Source organism: Mustela lutreola, chromosome 16 (assembly GCF_030435805.1).
Source record: "Mustela lutreola isolate mMusLut2 chromosome 16, mMusLut2.pri, whole genome shotgun sequence".
Lineage (NCBI taxonomy): Eukaryota > Metazoa > Chordata > Mammalia > Carnivora > Mustelidae > Mustela > Mustela lutreola.
In genome coordinates, this window is record NC_081305.1 from 37,688,813 (window position 1) to 37,704,904 (window position 16,092).

The window sequence follows — 16,092 nt, forward strand, 5'->3', positions numbered from 1 at the left end:
TCCTCTTCCAAACACATGGGACCTGTCGCTTGTCAAAGCTGTCCCCTCCAAGCCCACACTCTTGGTGGAGCCTTGGAATATCCCCCAAGAAGTCAGCCTTACTGGCCTATGTGCTGACCAAGATCCCCCGTTCCAGGATCACCCAGCCAAGGTGTGGCTAGGCCCCCTCCCCAAATCAGAACCCATAGGGCTCCCTTTCCCTCTGAATTTCAAGCCCCACTATCTTCCAGGGTGAGGACAGGTCTCTGGTTTGCAAGACAGGACCCCTGCCAGCTGCTGGCTCCTAGCGGTGCTTGCTGCGGAATTTAAAGACCGCAATAACTATTGAACATTCTATTACGTGGCTGCCTAATTAATGCAAATGAGAGTTACTGTCCGCTCACAGAGGCTGATGCTTCTCTGAGGAGGCCCTGCCAGCCTCCCAGGCCCCATTCCAGGGCCATTTATGGGGGCAGCCCCATTCTGGCTTGGTTGAGTTACAGGTAAGTTCCGGCCCTAAATAATGAAGACAGAGTGCTCATGGGCCCCGGGAGTTAGGCGGCTCGGGCTCCAGTCCCCGAACCAGAGACACTCCCTCCCAGCTGCTTTCCTCAGACCCAAAAGTTCAGCTGAGCCCTGAAGCCCAAGGGGCAAGAGACACTCGGGCTTCTGGCAGGGAGGCCCAGGAGCCTGTGCCCTAGTCTCTGCACTTAATACAGTCCTCTGAGGCCTGTAGGGCCAGACCTCCTTCCTTCAGACTGCCCCCCGCCCCCATCCTGGAGCTGCAGGCCAGGTTTGCTAGGACCAGTCAGGTTTAGCACAGTCCCAGGCAAATTGGGACCATTGGCCATCCTACTCCAGCCCTGCTAGGATGCTCTCTCTGGATCAATATCCAGCTCCTTTTAGCCCCTGGGGGGACAAGGATCACACTGAAGGCCACCTTCTCTGAGAGGCCTTTCCAGGCAGTCTGTCTTAGTCAGTCCCCTCCCTGCTACTCACCCCTGGCCACATAGTAGAACCCTGTAGCGAGTTTTTCAAATAGTACCAAAGCTCAGAGCTCATCCCCTAAAATTACACCAGAATCCCTGGGTGCGGGACCCAGGTATCTGTAGGTTTTTACTCAGTGGTAGAAATATCTGTGTTCAATTCCCAGCTCAAACACCGCATGGGCCTGGGCAAGTCACTTGGCCTCTGGGAGTCCGGGGTTCCTTGTTGAAAAAAGGAATATCTATCCCATGTAGAAAGAAGCCAAGAGGGCCAGGCACAGAGTAAGTCTCATTAGGTTATGCTCTGTCCTGGCTCTTTCTGTTGCTGAATGGTTGGTTCCTGAGCTCCGAGAGCCAGCCTGAGAGCTTGAGCTTTGCCATCTGTGGTGCCTTGTCATGGCAGAAATGTGGCCCCAATATTCAAGGCCTCTCCGCCCAGAGCCCAGATACCAGGTACCCACATTTGCCATACCCCTTTGCACTATGCAGTAAACACATGGCTGTCTCCCCACCAGGAGTCTGAGAAATCCACCCTGGAGTCCTGGGCTCAGCACGAAGGCGGGCTCAATGTCAGCATTTAGAGAATGAGCAAGTGAATCAGCGAGCGTGCCCACGGCTGGTGTGGTCATTTCAGGGCCACTTCTGTGGCAGGACTGTGCTTCTGAGAGGTGTCTCTTGACACCCTTACCAATTGGCCCATCCACAGGCTGGAGCCCTTCCCAGAATGCCTTGTACAGGGTGCATGGGGCTGTTTCCTAAAAGTCATTTCCAAACAACCCGAATGAGTCTTGTAATCAATATAGCCCATGATGATCAGGGCTCTCTCTCTCTCTTCACGAAGTAGAAGAGCCTGTAGGATAAAGTACCAAAGCGAATCACACATACATCTGGTCATTTTATTGCCTTACGTTTTCCTTCAGCTCTCTGTAGAAATGAGCGTCTCTGGACACAAGGAGTACCAGATTGGGTCTAAGCTAGGGAGCTCTGCACCAGCCACTGGCATAAAGATGATGACAGGTGTGTGCATAAGGAAACGGTGCTGGGAGGAGGGAAGGGGCCATCCAAGGTGTCATGGATCGTCAGGCGCAGAGCAGGACGCCAGCCTGGGCTTCTTCCTCCATTACCCGCTCCTGATTTGTCCCCCCTCTCTGCAGAAGCCCATGATCTTCTCTAGCTCAGGAGCACTGTGGTGCATATTTCTTCTCCAGTATGGTCCCATGAAATCAGAGCTGTCCCAGAGCTGTCACACCAAGAGACACTGATTTTGTCTATGGCCATTAAGTGCATCCATTGGAACTACTTTGGTTGCAAGTAACATAAATCCCAGTGTAAATTAGTGAAGGGGAGCACTTATTGGTCCCCCATAATTGAAAAGTCAGAGTAGAACTGCCTTCAGGAATGGCTTGATCTAGAGGATGAATGTCTTTAGGACCTCTTCTCTCTGGCTGTATCTTTGCTCTGTGCTGCCTCCTTGGTCAGACAGGCTCTCCCTTCACAGCAGCAAGGTGCGTGTTCAACGCTCACACTCTCTCAGTCTAGCTGAAATCTTGTTGGAAGGAAGGACATGTTTCTTCCTGGTACCCTTCCTCCCCTCCTAGAATTCCTTCACCCTCATTTGACCATCTGATCAGACTCTGGCTCAGACATCCGAGGGGCAGATTGGCCAGGCCTGGATCACATGCTCCCGCCCTGACAACATGTGGATTAACTGGGGGAAAGAGATTGCTCCTCCAAAGGCACCAAGGTGCTGTCTTTAAAAGAAGGGAGGATGGATAATGCTGGCGGTAATAATAGTAATACACGTCCACTGCACTGAGCTCTCAAAGGAGGGAACAGGTGCCATGTAGCAGAGGGTTCATGGGACGGACTGATGTCATGGCAACTCACCCCAGCTGGACCCATACTTCCCAGCACTCTCTCCCAAGCCCTGTTCCCAGTTAGCCTGGGTGGGCCCTTAGGGAACCTTGCCCTGATTTGGGAGGCGGAAGTGTGCCGGCAGCGGGTCCTTCTCAGGGTCCTAGAGGTCGGTGCAGGGTTCCAGGTGCTGATGCTGCTCACATTCAGCAGATCTGCTGGGTCATGGGACGGATGCGGGCAGCAGCCTGGCCCACAACACCTCCAGCTGAGGCTGTGACCTCCTTCAGCTTCTCTGGCCCTGGGCCATGAAGAAGAGCGCCAGCACCTCCTGGAGGACACCCTCATGGGTGAAATGGGAGGCTGGGAGCCCAGGAGGGGCTGATGCGGAGCCAGCCTCTCAGGTCCCCGCTGTCCTTGTGTCCTCCACTTCCCCTCCCTCCTTCCTTCCCTCCCTATCTCCTGCCCCTCAGGCTGTGGGTTCCAGGCCCTGGCAGAGAAGCAGAGTCTGCATGTATGCTCTTTAACCAGCTCCCACATGTGGTAAGGTCAAATCTCTATAACGAATCCTTAAGGACACAAAATCTCCTAGTGGCTCTGCTCGTCTGACGGAATCCTGACGGAAACAGTCGCTGAGCTGCCTGCTCTGAAACGTCCTGGTGAGCACAGGCAGGACACACAGACCAATGGCAGGAGCAGCCTTGCTCCCCCTGCTGTGGGGACTCCCATGGTCACCCCGGGTGCCGTCAGGGGGTCGACGTCAGCCAAGCTCCCATGTGCATTTTGAAACTAGCTTTCACCCTCTTCAGGACACAGATGATGTGGGCTAAGACCATCTTCCCCACAGCTCCCTCTCTGGCTTCTTCTGACAATACCCTCACCATGTGTATCTCACTAGTGACAGGTGCACTCACAGGCCGCCGGGGCCTCCGGGTTGCCTGGCCAGCCTCCGTGCCCCATCCCAACAACTGCTCTGGGCCCAGCACAGTCATCCTGCTCGCCTGGCCGGACACTGGTGTAGAGAGGGGCATGGGGCTCCATGCCAGACCATGAGAGCTGTTGTTCTGATTGTCTGTGCTATCTGTCCAGTGTTTCCAGTTCTCCCCCACTTTGGGCAGTGAAATATTTATTTCCTGGTCTCCTTGTAGTCAGGTGAGGCCATAAAACTAACCCAAGTCAATGAGTCATAAGCGGAAGCCATGTGTGTCATTCTAAGCCAGAGTGTTTGACTGTGAGTACGAGACCCTCCAACCTTCTTCCCTTGGGCACAATCACCAACAGCGTTCAAGACAGCAGCCGATGCCTCAGCCTGGGTTCCTGAGAGGGTTTGGAAACAGAGCCCCTTACTGACCTGCTATGGCCTGTAGCGTCAGTGAAAAGTAAAGCTTTGATGTTTAAAGTCCCTGAGATGTTGGGATTTTCTTGTTACAGCTGTATAACCTCATTTATCCGGTTACAAAGTTTTACTGGTGGTAAGGGAGCAGTTTGTTCGTAGGAATGAAGCATAGAAAGACAGCCAGTCAGTCCCTTTTCCTCCTCTAGATGGTGCTGCACAGGGGAGGGGAGCCTGGAAATCAGCTGCAACCTTGAAACCAGGCCAGTCTGAGGGAAAGCTCGCACCCTGGGGACCCCAGGCAGAGGAACGGGGAGAAACAGGATGCTGGGCAACAAGGCCAAACCCCTGAGTCAACAACCCAGAAGACTCTTCTACTTCTTAGCTTGCTGGGATGTGAAATAAAACTCCTTCTTGTCTAAGCCGACGTAGGTTCGAGTTTCTGCTACTTGTAGCTGAAAACATCTTAACCGATCAATGTAATGGACACATTTCTTCCTCAGGCAACTCCTGGAGGGTTTTAAAGCAACTTTGCCCATGAGGAACCTACACCCCAGAGACACAGAGACAGATTCTGTCCTCCCAGTCAGAAAGTGAAGCAGGATTGAATTATGCATGATTCACCCTTGATCAACATGGGTTTAACTGCACAGGTCCACTTACATGTGTTTTATCCCCATAAATATGGAATGGTACTGTAGATGTATTTTCTCTTCCTTACATCTTCATAATAACAATTTCTCTTCCCCTGCTTCCTTTATTATGGGGCTATGGTATACTATACATATAACATACAAAATATGTGCTACTCAACTGTTTATGTTATATAAGAATTCCGGTCAGCAAGAGATTATCAGTAGCTAAGTCTGGAGGAATCAAAATTATACACAAATTTTCAGCGGCACAGGTAGCTGGCACCCCTAGTCCCCACATTGCTCAAGGGTCAACTGCATTTGCCAGTTGAAGTACAGAAACCAAACTCAAAATTGGCTTATGAAGAAATGGTGGTGGGGGAGGGGTGGATAATGGTTCCTGCAACTGGAAAGGGTGGGGCAATTGTAACTTCAGACAGGGCTGGTCTCAGGGACCCAACGGTGTTGTCCAGAGTCTCCCTTTCTCCTCCTCAGTTATATTTTCTTCCACGTCTACTTACTCTCACTCAGCATCCTGCCAACGGATGGCGGGAAGTATCTGGTTCCTGTGTGAGCAGCCTGAACTTCCCAGTGCAAGGATATGTATTTCCACTTGCAAGCCAAGGGCCTGTGTTGGGTTCTCGTTGGCCTAGACTGGATCATGTGTATGTCCCCAAACCACCATTAATTGAAGTGTCAGAAGAGAACGGCCTTCAGGAATGGCTTGATCCAGAGGATGAACCATCTATAGGACTGCTTCTCTCTTGCTGTGTCTTTGCTCTATGCTGCTAGAGAATGTGGGGCTCTGGTCGTCCAGACTCATGTCTATCTCTGGGCTGACACTTCGGTCCGTCTTCCTTGAATCAAAGGACCGGAGAGAGAGAAAGGTGGAGTTCCCCAAAGATAATAGGAATTTCTTCCAGAAAGGAGAAAGGTTACCAGGCTTACAAAAGTAGTAGATAAAGCTGTGTAAGCATAGGCAGGCCTGCGGCCTGCGGTGCCTGGTTTCAATGAGGAGGCTGGGCATGAGGATGGCAATATCACTGTTGTGTCAAGTCCTCACCAACCCCACAGCCAGGAGGGGAGGGATACATCCAGGGGGAAGAAGAGTGGGGCAGGGATTTGGACCCCAGAAGCCTGGCTCGGACTCCTTGCTTTCTCCACCAACCCCCACAAATCCCACAGGGTATTGTAGTCCACCTGAGGCTTCCCAGAGAAGGAAACTAAGCAATCACTTCAGTGACCCTCCAGCGGCCCGCCTTTGCTGATGGTCACTCTGTGGGGTCTCCCCCGTCTTGGGTCCCTGGGGTGCCCCCTGTGATCAGCAGGCAGGCCTTCCCTTCTGAGACCTCAGATTCATGCAGACTTTCTTCTCAGGCATGTTTTTCTGCAGATGCTAATGAACGAACCTGACGTTTCCCAGAAAGGCTCCCCCTTTCTGAAGTGGCTTAAGATCTCCGCTCCTGATTGCAATCTTCCCAGAACTGATTTTGGCCACTTGGCTCTTATTTCTGAAGTGTTGATGGACGTGGGAGGAGAGGAGAGTGAGAAGGGGCACACTCGGGGCTCCGCTCTCCTGTAGAAGACGCGATTCCAGGGGTTCGGCTCTCAGAATTGCAGTAGGCAAAAGAACTCTGTTTTCTTTTCAGTTCTAAGCACAATTGATCCCTGGTTTGAACCTGATATGAGGCACTCATTCTGCGTAAATACTGACTTGTTTTGTGAAGATCAGCCCCTATTTCTTGGCAATTTTGGTTTATCATAGGGACAAAATTCTTCTAGAAGTCTCGTCCCTAATTTTTGAAATGAAGGTCTATGGGAAAATGTGAATTGAGTTGGAGAGGTTTCTCTATACGTAATTTTTAAGAAGTCACCTGCACATGCTCACAGGTGTACGAACACTTAGGAAGCACTTGCCAGGCACTATTTTGAGTGTTGTGCACATATTAACTCCTTTCATCCTTGCAGCAACCTGGTAAGGTCAATGCTATCATTATTCCCATTTAACAGATAAGAAAATTGAGGCCCAGAGAGGTTGTCACTTGCCCAAGTGGAGCTGAGATTTGAACCCCTGAAGCTTGGCCCCAGATTATGTGGCACAGGGACATCTGGGCCTGTGCAAACACACACTGACACCCACCCACACACATGCACACCTGCCCCAGCACTCCTACAGGCATGAGTGCACACAGCCCTGTTTGCTGGCTCTCCCCAAGGCTGTGCACCCTGGTGCGTCCTGGTACAAAGAAGTAAGAGAATACCTCCCTTCTCGCAGCCCCTCTGGGGAAGCTGGGACTCTCGTCTTCTGTTTAAAACCAAAACTCCTCTGAAACGGTCTTCCTCATCTTCTCTGAGTAGGAGGGAACCCCAGCTTCTCTGGCACCTCTGTCCATCTGGATCCCCCTATGACCTTGGAACACAAGTGGAATCTGTCCCTCCTGTCCCAGGGAGGGACTCGAGACCAGAGCCACCTCACGTGTGGTGGGCAGGTCTGCCTGGGGTGCAGATTACACCTCTGGAGGGCCCAAAGCAGGGGCCAGGCCCCACTACTGGCTTCTCCAACAGCCCAAGACAGGCAGATTAAAGCCCAATTAGCTGGTGGCATTTTGGAGGGTCTGGCACAGCCCAGAGCAATAATACCAACACCCCGAGGTCAGGGGCTGAGGGATGGTATCAGGTAGTCACCGCAGGTGTCCCGCCCACAGGCCTGCCTCCTTGCTCTTTGCTCCCTAAGACCCTAGAGGCCCAGCCTCCCAGGAAGGCTTTTCATTTAATGGTTTAATGTCAAGCCCGAGTGAGAGCCAAGGTGGCTAACTCAGCAGCCAGAGCTGTAAATCTCAGCTTCCTTTCCCAACTCCCGGGCTTCTCCCTCATCCTTTGTGTGGCTGGCGGCTTTATGGGAAGACAAAAAATAAAAAAATAATAAAAAACAGAAAAATAAATTACTCAGGAATTTGTTTTTAATTAAGCAATAAGGCTCGATGGGGCCTGGCTGCTGCCTCATAAAGCCGCTCCCGGGGTGTTGGGGAGGCATTTGGTCCAGATGAGTGCCTCAAATCAGCCCAGAACGTGATTAGATGATGACTCCCCGGAGTTCCCACAAGATGATCTTCCCCAGAGTTGTCTTATTGCGATTATAAAAAGTCTGCAGGCGGGAGGGGAGCTTGGCTGCTTTGAGAAGATGTAAACGCTGTCAGGGCAGCCATGGGGCCTGAGCGCCCCACCCCCGCCACACCTGCTCCCGGCGGAACCCAGGGGTGGCCTGCCAGGCTGGGTGGGTGCTGGCAGCTTTCCAAATAAGTGGGTCCTGTGCACAGGGAATAGGACATCTCAACAGAGAAGCAAAGGGGACGGATGCAAGGAAATCTGACTTGGAGACATTTTCTCCTCTCCTGCAAGGAGCGACAAGCCATCAGCCTCATTCTCAGGCCAGCTCAGAACTCACTGGTGCCCCAGAGATGAAAAGTATTCCACCTTCCTCAATCAATCTCTCTCTCTCTCCCAGGGCAAGGAGTCTCACTTTCTGAGTCAGACAATGACCTACCGTTTGACATGCTGGATCTGGGCAGTAGACAAAGGAAAAGAGAAAACTGAAGACACCTGAGAGGGGAGGTTGGTCGCAGGATAAAGAGCTGCGATGGGAAAAGATGAGGAAGAAAAGGAACAGCAGCGTCTGGCTGAGTGTCAGGGAGAATCTGGAGGGCCAGGAGACGGGAGTGGGGGAGAAAGGGAGTCTTGGGGAGCTGTCACTGTGTTAGGAGGCACAAGGAGTGGTGATGGAGAGGAGGAGTGTTGAACCTTTGCTGGACTGTGAGATCGTGCTTTCTCCTGTAACATTTCCTCCAGCATCTGAGCCTGGATTTGGAAGTTCTCTGAAGTACTTTGTGACTGTGGTTCCATGTTTCTGTGACTGCCACATGCACACACAAACGGAGCCACGTGGGACCCCACTTACCTTTGAGCTACACTAACGAGATGAAGGCAATATTGGAAGACCTAGAGATGGCAGGGTCAGACAGCAATCCCTAGGACAAGCGTTAGGACCATCCATACAATATACGAGTGGGAAATCAGAAGCAGCCGGAAAGAAGCCGAGGCCAACCCAGGGAAGGTAAGGGCTCCTTCGTACATGTAAACAGCCAGGAGCAAGAGCTTTGGGTCAGACAGCCCTGGATGAGAGCCCCCGTTCTGCCACTCTCTAGAGGATGGCTTTGCAAAGTCCTGTAAACTCTCTGAGCCTCCCTTTTCCCAGTGCAAAATGAGATGAAATACAGGGCTGATCATGGGTCTGTCCTTGTTGGGATGTTGCCAGGCTCGAGTGAACTATCAGCCAGAGCACTTGGCACATGGCCTAGAGCACAGAAAGGCCCAGCAGGTGCTCCATGGTGTTATTATTGTTAATGTAGAGCTGCCTGAACCTTAAGATGATTCTGCTCAAACACATGTTTAAGGGGCCCCAATTCCGACCTGCAAGTCGGAGGTCATGCTTGTGGGGCTTGTGGGACCATAAGGTCTGTTTGGGACTCCCCTGAGGATGGATGGACTAGGAAGAGCCTTGGTGCTGTGCCCTGTGGTACCGAGGTAGAGAATGGGGATGAAGAAGGTGGTTTTTAGATGAGAAATTCACTATCTTTTCATGCTAGAAAAAAAATGTAAGTTAAAACAACAGAAAAGATTGTTTGGGCAATATTTGTGTGCCTAAAAGCTGTTTAGCAAACACTAAGAATGGGAAGGGTAGAGTATAATGTTATTAGCTTTAAAAAATAGAATTCAAGGTAAAATCCTTTTTAAAAGACTGTCTCACTTTGATAAAATGAACAATTCATTAAAAAAAAAAAATAGACCAGATAACAGTTGAAGAACATCATTTAGGTTAATAATATGACAAGTGCTTCAAAAGAGAATGATCTCAATTTCAATGGGTTCAGAAAATTGATAAAATAAGGACACCTGGGTGGCTCAGTCAGTTGGGCCTCTATCTTTGGCTCAGGTCATGATCTCTGGGGTCGCGGGGTCGAGCCCCACACCTCTCCCCCTCTTCCCCACCTATGTTCTCTCTATATAACTCTCTCAGATAAATAAAATCTTTTTTTAAAAAAAGAAAATTGATAAAATAATTAAATGTGTTTGCAAAACTTGACTCTTATGACGAAGAAAGAAGAGTCACACATTAAGCGAAGGATATCACATTGAGCAATCACAGATTGTGTCCAGAAACGTATGCCTTCACCAAAGCAACGTGACTCAAGCTTTGATCATTCTAAGAACATTGGGCAGTTGCAAGCGTGACCTATGTTTTGTTAAATGGAAGATAAACACTTTGAGAATTTTATCTCATTTTTGAAGTTGCAGTTAATTTTTCCTTTTCTTATTTTTCTGTGATTGTGAGTTGACCCTCATTAAGGGATTGTTCTCTGAGAACTTTTGTCCTCAGATAAGCAGGAAACTCTGCATGTACCATGAGCTGAGGTGTGGACATGAGGTTTCTTTCTCCAGTAGAAGACCTCAGAGGGAAACAAGTCCCATAAATAGCAGACAGACGCCAGTGCTTTTAAAGAAGGTTTGAACTCTAGATAGTCAAGAGTCAAAAGGATACTTCTTAGAGAAAACAGCTTCTATATTTATGGAGTGTGGTTGAGGGAGGCAGTTGGCCTCAGAACATTTCTATTGTGTTCTCTGACTCTAGCTGTGCTTCTAAGGGGAAATTCAAATCAACGGAAACAATTACTGTGGGTGTGCATATGGGGACTGGGCCCCAGGCCCTTGTCCTCAGGGCCTATGTCTCCAGTGAGGCCAAGTCACAGAAAGACTCAGGACTCTGAGCCACAAAGCAGGACCGGGGACCACCAGGGATGCTGTGGGTGGAAAAGGAGAGTGTGACTAACGACAAAGAACCACTCCAAAATCCAGTATTGGGCTTTTGGGCTTCCAAGCCTCTGAGGGCTCAGGAAGGAGCAGCTTGAGGGGCTACAGGTGTGCGTGGAAACCGCAGCTCTCCCCAATGGTCCAACTCTGGAGATGCAAGGTGGGTGCAGGGTGAGGAGACCAGCATGGTGGAGGCAGCTGAGCCTTCCTGCCCCTGTCCCCCCACTCACCTTCCCCTGGGGGGCTTCACTGTCTCCTGCAGCCCTTTCTGAAGGCAATGGAAATAAGGAAGGGCTCTGGTCACTCCCTGCACTCTGACCCGAGATAGGACACAGGCCAAGGCTCCAACACGGAGGTGAGACCTTCCTAAGAGCTGGGCAGCAGCAGCAGCAGAAGGGGAAATAAGCGTAGACATAGGCATGGGGACAGCTGCCATCGTGGTTGCAGTTGGCAATGAGCCAGGAACCTAGAATGGCAACAGGACAATCTGCTTTAGTTGATGATTCTGTTATGTTCATTTTGGATGGAGTTCCTCAACAGCAGCACTGTTGACATTGGGGCTGTACAATTTGTTGTTATGGGGCCGTCCTGTGAATTGTAGGATATTTAGCAGCATCCCTGGCCTCTATCCACTGAAGACAGGAATACCCCAACTTGTGATCACCAAAAATGTCTCCAGACATTGGGTAATGTCCCTGGGGACAGAAATTGTCCCCAGTCAAGATCCATTGATTCTAAGGATGAATTTCATGAAGACCATCTCCAGGCTGCTCTCCAAGAGACCCAGGAGAATGACCTGCCCACAAAAGCATCAAGGGTTGCTTTATCTAACGTCAAAGCCTACAATAATTGGAAGGGGGTTTTATTGTGGGTAGTGGATAGAAAAAGAATCTCCATCCTCTGCAAATTCCCTTTCTAGACTAACAACTTAAAAAGGGCACCCCCTCTGGGCCGGTGCAGCCTATAGGACACAGCTTATAAAGTGCAGTGAAGGTTGGATGTTGGCTCTCTCTCATCGCTGCTGAGCCTCTTTGTGCAGTGAACAACCTACCCAACTGTATGCTATGACCTTGAAAAGGAAACTGCCTTCTGGGCTCAGAACTGGGAAATAGTCCAAACCTAAAGGCAAATAAATAAATTCCAGGTTTTAGTTAGATGCAGCACTACCCATTGGGAAAATCTGTTCTATGCTTTAAAGGATGAATTCAGGACAGAATGTAAAACTAGCAAGGAGGTTTGAACTCTAGATAGTCAAACCCCCTTTGGCCAGGTGAAACCCTGTGTCTAATCCACCACAACTGCAGCCAGAGCCCCATGTGGCCAGTGCTCCTGTCACGAAGGGTGGGGACAAGGGGACAAGGAGTTGAGGGCAGTTTAGCACAAGAGAATGAAAACCAAAAGGGACCCATGTTCTTAAACAGGACATAGATATTCCAAAATCACTCCTGGTCACAATGCAGGACAGAAACAACGCTTCTGGTTCACTAGTCCACATGCTCTGAGGGGTTGCTGATCTCTTCTTCGAAAACACTGCAAATTCAGTCTTTAACTTCATGCCCAGTCCCGTGGGATTGAGGGACTCAGAACATGCAGGTCTGGCTGAGACTGACGGCAAGGCTTTAACAAGCCTGCATGGTGCTTACAAACCAGCCAAAAAAAAGCCAAGTGGCTGGCTGGGGGAGGACAGGAGATGAGGGAGGGACTGCAAGGTAAGCCTCTGCGTGCTGCACTGTTTGGTTTTTTAAACCTTGCAATTTTTTTTAATTTTTAATTTTTTATAAACATATAATATATTTTTATCCCCAGGGGTACAGGTCTGTGCATCGCCAGGTTTACACACTTCACAGCACTCACCATAGCACATACCCTCCCCAATGTCCATAATCCCACCCCCTTCTTCCAACCCCCCCCCAGCAATCCTCAGTTTGTTTTGTGAGATTAAGAGTCACTTATGGTTTGTCTCCCTCCCAATCCCATCTTGTTTCATTGATTCTTCTCTTGCCCCCTTAAGCCCCCATGTTGCATCACCACTTCCTCATATCAGGGAGATCATATGACAGTTATCTTTCTCCACTTGACTTATTTTGCTAAGCATGATACGCTCTAGTTCCATACACGTTGTCGCAAATGGCAAGATTTCATTTCTTTTGATGGCTGCATAGTATTCCATTGTGTATATATACCACATCTTCTTTATCCACTCATCTGTTGATGGACATTTAGGTTCTTTCCATACTTTTAAACCTTGCAATTTAAATTTATGAGGCATTTGGGGGATTTTGTTGTTGTTGTTGCCTTTTTTTTTTTTTTGGTCTATTTTACAGTATTTTAAAGTTTTGTTAACACACACCCACAAATACACACACACACACACACACACACACACACTCACAGACACTTTGTAAAGGGCCCTTATGTAGTGCAAAGGTGTTTTAAGTTCTCTGTACTTTCTTCTCTTAATACCATAACGTCAGGCAACCCTGTGAGCTGGCAGGGGGGCTTCAGCGATGGGTTAATGTCTCTCCCTTTGGTGGACTTTTGGATCCCCTATAGTTCCTGCAGGGACCTGGCCAGAGTCTCTAAGCAAAGCCCCTGGATACCAAATAGGCAATGCCTGCTCTGGATGGCAAAGCAGCTGGGATGGTGAGTTCCCACCATCAACAGGTGGACAAGGGCAAGTAGGTCCTGGGTACAGCTCAGGGCTGACTTTGGTGGGAAATAGGAGCAGTTTTGCCTCTGGGGTCTAGAATTCTTTTTTTTTTTTCATTATCATCAAAGGAAATCAAAGTACAGGGCAGCTCTAGGTGGGAAGACATTCTGAGGTTTGGTCAGACCCAGAGGCAGCCATCCGTTTCTGAGTCCCTGAGGAATGTGTGGCTGGAGAAAATTAAAGTGATATGACATGATTGTTCTGTCTTCCATCTCTAGCTGTGCTTCCCAGCCAGGAAAAATCAACGCAAGGCCAGGTGGTCCGATCTGCCTCCATAAGTCCCTGGAGACTGTGGGGGCGTGGAGGCCGCTAATAATTGCTGCATCTCTTCCCTGAGCCACTCAGGGCCTCAGTCTTTCTGTCTTTGATTGGATGGTATCACTGTCCCAGCAGGCTCCTACTCTCCCTTTCTTCCCCATTACAGCTTTGGGGGTTGGGGAGAGAGGTCAGGGCAGTGTTAAGAACGAGGCTCATTTCTGAATCTTGTTTCTCATAACTCCAGTTCCCCCTTTAGGAGGATTTTGGCGTGCTACTTTGCCCAGGCCTTCGTAAGGCTGTTTCTATGCCTGGGTTGGTTTTTGTATTGTTTGGTCTTGTTGTTTCTTCCTAGTTGTATTTTATTTCATTTGGTGTGTGAGGTTTTGCTTGTTGTCGTTGTAGTTGTCTTTGATTTTACGGACTGATTTTGATTTATTCTGCCTTCTGCTTCTCAGGGTTTGGAGGAGGGAGACTGTGAGGCTCTACTTGGGAAATTCCCTCTGGGGGCTTAAGGAAGGGGAGTGAAGTTCCTATCCTGGCCTCCCAGTCAGGAAATAGCTGAAGAATTCCCCCTGAATGTAAGAAGCTCCTGAAAACAGAAGACTGAGCTGGACTTTTTTTTCATCCTCTCTAACAATAGGCAACTTGGAAGTTTTCCAGCATGATTTCCTTTAATACCTAGATGGCTGCCAAACCCCAACTCCCAGACTTTGCCTTTTTTAAAAAAAAAAATGTAATACATTAAACTTTTGAAACACACGCACACACAAATTCCAGTGTAATTGGCAACCATCTGAAGAACCAATGTGGGAAATGTTCTACGTGCTAGGAGAATCGAAATTACAGATTACACAACTGTGTATTTTACTAATACTTGTTTTTATTTTTTAAATTACACTAAATGTCATTCTGCTAGTTTACAGTGTCATGTGTTCTGGTAAAGGTAGACATTGCAACCACTACCACAATGAGAATCTGAAAGCACATCCAAAATTCCCAAAGTTACCCTCATATTGGTCCTTTGCAGTCAGTCCACACCTAACTAGAAACAACGCTGTCAGGTCTTTGTCTTATAGTTTTGCCTTTCAGGATGTCCTATCCATGGAAACATGCAGGATGGAACTTCTGAGTCTTGGATTCTTCTTCTAGCACAACCCCCTTGTGATGCAGCCTTATTGCTGGGTCCGTGAAAGTTTGTGCCTTAGGAGGACTGAGCTCCCTTTCATTCCACTGTATGGATATACCATAGTTTGTTCATCTACTCACCACCTGAAGGCCATTGGGCCATTTCCAATTGGCCCAATGAATAAAGCTGTTACATGCTTTTGTTAAGGGGTTTGGTGTGAATGAAAGTCTTTATTTCTCCTGAGTAAGCATGATTGAGATTGCTGGGCCATACGGTGAGAGTATGTTTAAGTTCTCCAGATATTGTCATACTGTCTCTCAAATGGTTGTACCATTTTGCAATCCTAGTAGCAAAGTATGAAAGTGTCAGCTGATCCACATCCTCATCGGTACCTGGTATTGTCATTGTTTGTTTTGGGTGTTTTTTTTTTTAAGATTTTATTTATTTATTTCGTTCGTTAGTTAGCTAGTTATTATTTTTTAAGATTTTAATTTTTTTTAAGTTTTTATTTGTTTAACAGAGAGAGACACAGCGAGAGAGGGAACACAAGCAGGGGAAGTGGGAGAGGGAGAAGGAGTCTTCCTGCCAAACAGGGAGTCTGATGCGGGGCTCAATCCCAGGACGCTAGGATCACAACCTGAGCTGAAAGCAGATGCTTAATGACTGAGCCACCCAAGCACCCCTTAAGATTTTATATATTTGTTTGGCAGAGAGAGAGAGAGCACATGAGCAGAGGGAACAGCAGAGGGAAAGGGAGAAGCAGGCTGTCCACTGAGCAGGGAGCCCGATGCGGGGCTCAATTTGGGGACTCTGGGATCATGACCTGAACTGAAGCCAGATGCCCAACTGATGGAGCCTCCGAGGTACCCCTTGCTTTGGTTTTTATAGCCATTCAAATAGGTGTGTAGTGACATCTTGTTATGGTTTTAATTTGCATTTCCCTAATGTCTAAAGATGTTGAAAATTTCTTACATGCTTATTTGCCATCTTTATATCTTCCTTGATAAAGCATCTATGGAAATATTTTGACCATTTTTGTATTGGACAGTTTTTTCCCTCTTTGTTCAGTTTTTGGAGTTCTTTATATATTCTGAATATATATCCCTTTGTCAGATATGTGATTTGCAAATACACACCCGTAGCCTGAGGCTTTTCTTTTGAATTGAAAAGTATATCTCACAGAACAAAAGTTGAATTTTGACAAAGTCCAATTCTTCATTTTTTGTCTTTCTGGATCATGTTTTTAATATCTATCTGAGGACTCTTTGCTTAGCCCAAGCTCAAAAATTTTCCCAATTTTTTCTTCTACATGATTTACAGTTCAATGCCTTACATTTAGATCACCAATC